This window comes from Silene latifolia, chromosome Y (genome assembly GCF_048544455.1).
Source record: "Silene latifolia isolate original U9 population chromosome Y, ASM4854445v1, whole genome shotgun sequence".
NCBI classification, from domain to species: domain Eukaryota; kingdom Viridiplantae; phylum Streptophyta; class Magnoliopsida; order Caryophyllales; family Caryophyllaceae; genus Silene; species Silene latifolia.
In genome coordinates this window covers 372,566,396-372,572,693 of record NC_133538.1, presented here as the reverse complement: position 1 = coordinate 372,572,693, position 6,298 = coordinate 372,566,396, and the positions used below count along the sequence as shown (strand labels likewise).

General features: G+C 36.7%; 1 long non-coding RNA gene across 1 annotated transcript; it reads right to left on the bottom strand.

Annotated features, from left to right (window-relative positions):
- Positions 1-4,100: 4,100 nt before the first annotated feature.
- On the bottom strand, positions 4,101-5,931 carry LOC141634028 (uncharacterized). The gene is made up of 2 exons (XR_012538763.1): positions 5,883-5,931; positions 4,101-4,298 (listed from the first exon to the last, which is right to left on the bottom strand). It is a non-coding gene; the product is annotated as an uncharacterized LOC141634028 (long non-coding RNA).
- Positions 5,932-6,298: the final 367 nt, after the last annotated feature.

The following is a 6,298-nucleotide window of genomic DNA, read 5'->3' as shown; positions in this document are numbered from 1 at the left end:
ATAAATACAACTCGCAGCGGAAATTAAATAAGTGATATAACTACATTTGTGATCTAGACTCCTGCAGGTCCGAAAGCTCACACGCCCAAGCTCCCATATCCACTAACTCAAAACCTCGTTATTTAAATCGCTCCCCATTTAACCGGAAATATTAAATGGTTCACCACAGGATGCCATCAATTAAAGCAGGCATCAATTTTATTTTGACACGGAAGCAAACACGTCAACCAATGGTTGAGTAGGATAAAATATATTAAAACAACCAATCTTTCACAATCACAATATTCCAATCTCAATCGATTCACATGTCACATCTCAACATCAACTATCCACGTTATCCACCAGAGACTAAGCCTGGGGGCGGTCAAATACTCACACACGTTATCCACCGGAGACTAAGCCTGGGGCCTTCCAATTAATCACACACGTTATCCACCAGAGACTAAGCCTGGGGCGGTCCAATTACCACTCACATTATCCACCGGAGACTAAGCCTGGGGCGGTCAATTCTCATAATCCATTCCACAATATAATTGTATAAAATATACAAAACTCCAACAATTAACAAAGTTAATCACTCAATTAGCTTAACTAAATAAGCAATCATACACCAATCATCCTTTCAATACATTCACGTATTAAACACACAAACCAGATATAGTTGAGTAGATTATCCTACCGATCGCAATCCAATTACGCAATCCAAATAAATAAAGCAAATCCAATCCGATTATAATTCTTCACAATTTCCATCACCTATATAATAATAACAATTACAACAATTATAATTACTAACTTTATTTATTTATTTATTCCTTTTATTTAATTATTCAAATTAATTATTTACTATAATTATTAAAGGTTTATGATAACTAAAAACCCGATTTAACTACGAACTCGACTCACCCGAGCTAATTAAATAATTAAAACCCGTCACACTACAAACACATACCACCTTAACATGGTTTATAAACCATGGCCAACACATCTCTTAAAACCCACCAAACCCGACACCACAAACCACCACGACCACCACCCAAGCCCGACACCAAAGACTGCAAAGACCCGACCCCGACAACCACCAACCTCCAGCTCCACCACCACCGCCTATCCAAACACGCACGCCCTAATCCCTACGACACCAACAACACCCACCTGACACCCCTATAAAACACGCTCGTAACCACCACCTAACGCCACCTTCACCGCCACCTACAACCACCAATCAACTCCCTATCCTCCTCGACAATAACCACCCAAAAACCCCTTAACCGGACCACCAACAACCCCTTAAATCCCCCGAAAACCGCCCGCCAATTACACTACCTCCTCCCCTGTTTTTCGTCACCACCGCACAACCACCATCCGCCACCATACCAAAGACCACCAAAGTGGTCGACTCAACCACCCCAACACAACCCCTCTATACCCAGGTCACGACATAGCCAATTAGGGGTTCAATTAACCGTCTCAATCACCCACAACCAACCCGTATAACCCCTCCTGACCAGCCACCTTTAGCCGCCCTAAACACCACCCTAGAAAGGTCCACGTCGGTCAAATAAGGTCAGGTCAGAATGACGGCAGTGCAAGGTTGCTCTAGGTCCCAATTTCGAGTCCTATGGTGGTCTATAGAGGTCACACGGTTGTCTTAAAGATGCTTTCATGAAAAGATTATAAATCGATTTAAGATGAATAAGTACCTCGAGTTGATTAATTGATTTATGTTAATTCCTTCTTCTTCCGTCTCCTAAAGCTCATTCTTTTAATTTATGAATTATTTCTCAGATTTAAGGTGGTATTTATAGTGTAAAATTTAGAGAATACGAGGCCAATTAGGAAACTACATAACTTTCCTTATTCTAATTAGTATAGGAATTGTCATTATAATTATATCATTATTATTTATCATATACTATTAATCCTATCACAACTATGATTTCCTCATATAACATTTACTAATTTATTATTGCCATAACTTTATTATTATTATTATAATTATAATTACCTTTATATAATATTATTTCCTTGTTATATTATTATTAATTCCCGATATAAATCCCGATTATTCTAATACCAATTTAATAATTTCGGCCCATACAATAACAACACACGGTCCAATCACTCGATCAACAACTAAGCCCAAAGCACAAATATTAGCCAAACCCAATTCCCGACTTGAATTATTAATTTATTATTTAATTAACGTCTCACTTGTATTCATTATTAGAAATGTCATTTAATTACCCATTAAATTACCTAAATTATTCTTATAAATCATTATTAAAATACGGAGTATTACAGTCTTCCTCCCTTAAAATGAACTTCGTCCCGAAGTTCGCCCATAACTACCACCACATCACTTAAAAACATTCTTACAACTAAGTATCATTCCACACCATCATCCATTTACTATTATCATCCACACCAATCGCATCACAATGTATCTCAATAACAATCCATAACATCCGTAGTATTACATTCCTTCCCCCTAAAATTAACTTCGTCCCCGAAGTTCGAAATATCAAACAAATGGAACAACCAACTCATTATTATAATATAAAACATGAAACACATATTGTAATATAAAACAACTTTTATTTCCAACACAATACCCATTAATGGCTAAATGAATAACAAAATCTTTGATTTAGTTCTAAATTGCAAAACCACAACATACAAAAGATACTCGAACTAACTTTATTTAAACTCAACTACTTCACTTAACTACCGACGAATACGTTGCCAAGATAAATAACAATCTACAACAAAATACAGACAATTGTTTAGTCTTTTCTTAATAATGATATCTAACTTAAACATGAATACAATTACCGTGAACATATATATGGCTTAGGGCAACACGTTCCGCATATCACTAGACATGTTATTCTACTTCACATAATTGACAACATCAAATATAATGTTCAAGAGATCAAAGACAAAACTTGTTATACATTTTACATGTTATAACTTCTAACAATCTTCAAGGCTAGGAAAACATGCTAACAATCATTAATATATAATAGCATAACTACTTATTGAGAACATAAACTTTTTAGAAAAATAAAGAAAGTTAATAAACCATGAGAAAAGAATCAAGTCAAAAATTCAAAGGGTCAATTTATAATGCATTTTACAATTTACTTGGTCGAAACAGAAATTTTACAGCAACTTTGTCAGAACATAGGTCAACTTGTAAAAATCACCATAAATTGTCAAAATATTTTCTTAAAACGTGGCTTACCAATTTAGAAACATACAGGAGTCTATTAAACAGTGGCGTTGGAATTATAGCAATTAACTAGGTAGGTTTTAAATGGCAAATTTTACAAAAACATGGCGCGAAAACATCACTGTACAGGAACATTTCGACTACTGTCCGCTAAAATATTTATTTCTCCTAAACCGTATATTATTTGAACATGAGACCAGTGGCATATGAAAGCTATCTCATAAGGCTATTACTCATAAAATTTGCATACGAAAATTTTAAACAGGTAGTAAATGGCAACCAAAACAATCAAGGGTAAAATTCCGGGAAATCAACAAAATTTACGTTCTTCTCAATGTCACACAATTCCCTTACTACTTCACATGTTAATCACACATACCAACATATTTATCTCATAATCACCTGTCTATATCAATGCTTAAAACCATATCACATTCCCCTCTCCCTAAAGGCAAAGTTACGTCCCCGTAACCACAGTCATCCAGGAAGACAATATTCAAACAAGGCAAACAAAACTCTTAAGGCAAACAAACGGTTTTTCATTTTAGATTACCCCACACTCAAATATTTCTCTCAGGGTTACCGGTTCAAAACTGAAAGGGCCAGAAGTTTGGTGTGAGGGGGCCCCTAACTCATCCCAAGCCTTAAGTGGGCTCCTAACAGTTCCTACCCGGGTTCATTTTATTAGACACATCCTAATTTCATTATTGTTCATTGGTTAGGCCTAAGGATCGTTTTGCTCTGATACCACTTTGTAACACCCCCATTTATTCAGGAGCCTTTAGCTAGACATTCCCAAATAAATAGAACTGTTACCATCTCGGTTTTCCGAGGTAGTGAATAACAAAGTACAACAATACCAAAGTACTTTAAATAAAAACTTTAATGATTACATATGTTTTACAATTTTAATCAACTAATACTTAATATAAAAATAAATACAACTCGCAGCGGAAATTAAATAAGTGATATAACTACATTTGTGATCTAGACTCCTGCAGGTCCGAAAGCTCACACGCCCAAGCTCCCCATATCCAGCTAACTCAAAACCTGTTATTTAAATCTGCTCCCCATTTAACCGGAAATATTAAATGGTTCACCACAGGATGCCATCAATTAAAGCAGGCATCAATTTTATTTTGACACAGAAGCAAACACGTCAACCAATGGTTGAGTAGGATAAAATATATTAAAACAACCAATCTTTCACAACTGTCAATATTCCAATCTCAACTGATTCACATGTCACATCTCAACATCAACTATCCACGTTATCCACCAGAGACTAAGCCTGGGGCAGTCCAAATACTCACACACGTTATCCACCAGAGACTAAGCCTGGGGCCTTCCAATTAATCACACACGTTATCCACCAGAGACTAAGCCTGAGGCAGTCCAATTACCACTCACATTATCCACCAGAGACTAAGCCTGGGGCAGTCCAATTCTCATAATCCATTCCACAATATAATTGTATAAAATATACAAAACTCCAACAATTAACAAAGTTAATCACTCAATTAGCTTAACTAAATAAGCAATCATACACCAATCATCCTTTCAATACATTCACGTATTAAACACACAAACCAGATATAGTTGAGTAGATTATCCTACCTGATCAGCAATCCAATTACGCAATCCAAATAAATAAAGCAAATCCAATCCGATTATAATTCTTCACAATTTCCGTCACCTATATAATAACAATTACAACAATTATAATTACTAACTTTATTTATTTATTTATTCCTTTTATTTAATTATTCAAATTAATTATTTACTATAATTATTAAAGGTTTATGATAACTAAAAACCCGATTTAACTACGAACCCGACTCACCCGAGCTAATTAAATAATTAAAACCCGTCACACTACAAACACATACCACCTTAACATGGTTTATAAACCATGGCCAACACCTCTCTTAAAACCCACCAAACCCGACACCACAAACCACCACGACCACCACCCAAGCCCGACACCAGCAGCCTGCAGCACCCCGACCCCCGACAACCACCAACCTCCAGCTCCACCACCACCACCAGCTATCCAAACACGCACGCCCTAATCCCTACGACACTAACAACACCCACTTGACACCCCTATAAAACACGCTCGTAACCAGCACCTAACGCCACCTTCACCGCCACCTACAACCACCAATCAACTCCCCTATCCTCCCTCGACAATAACCACCCAAAAACCCCTTAACCCAGACCACCAACAACCCCTTAAATCCCCGAAAACCGCCCCCGCCAATTACACGACCTCCTCCCCTGTTTTCTCGTCACCACCGCACAACCACCATCTGCCACCATACCAGCACCACCAAAGTGGTCGACTCAACCACCCCAACACAACCCCTCTATACCCAGGTCACGACATAGCCAATTAGGGGTTCAATTAACCGTCTCAATCACCCACAACCAACCCGTATAACCCCCCGACCAGCCACCTTTAGCCGCCCTAAACACCACCCTAGAAAGGTCCACGTCGGTCAAATAAGGTCAGGTCAGAATCACGGCAGTGCAAGGTTGCTCTAGGTCCCAATTTCGAGTCCTATGGTGGTCTATAGAGGTCACACGGTTGTCTTAAAGATGCTTTCATGAAAAGATTATAAATCGATTTAAGATGAATAAGTACCTCGAGTTGATTAATTGATTTATGTTAATTCCTTCTTCTTCCGTCTCCTAAAGCTCATTCTTTTAATTTATGAATTATTTCTCAGATTTAAGGTGGTATTTATAGTGTAAGATTTAGAGAATACGAGGCCAATTAGGAAACTACATAACTTTCCTTATTCTAATTAGTATAGGAATTGTCATTATAATTATATCATTATTATTTATCATATACTATTAATCCTATCACAACTATGATTTCCTCATATAACATTTACTAATTTATTATTGCCATAACTTTATTATTATTATTATAATTATAATTACCTTTATATAATATTATTTCCTTGTTATATTATTATTAATTCCCGATATAAATCCCGATTATTCTAATACCAATTTAATAATTTCGGCCCATACAATAACAACACACGGTCC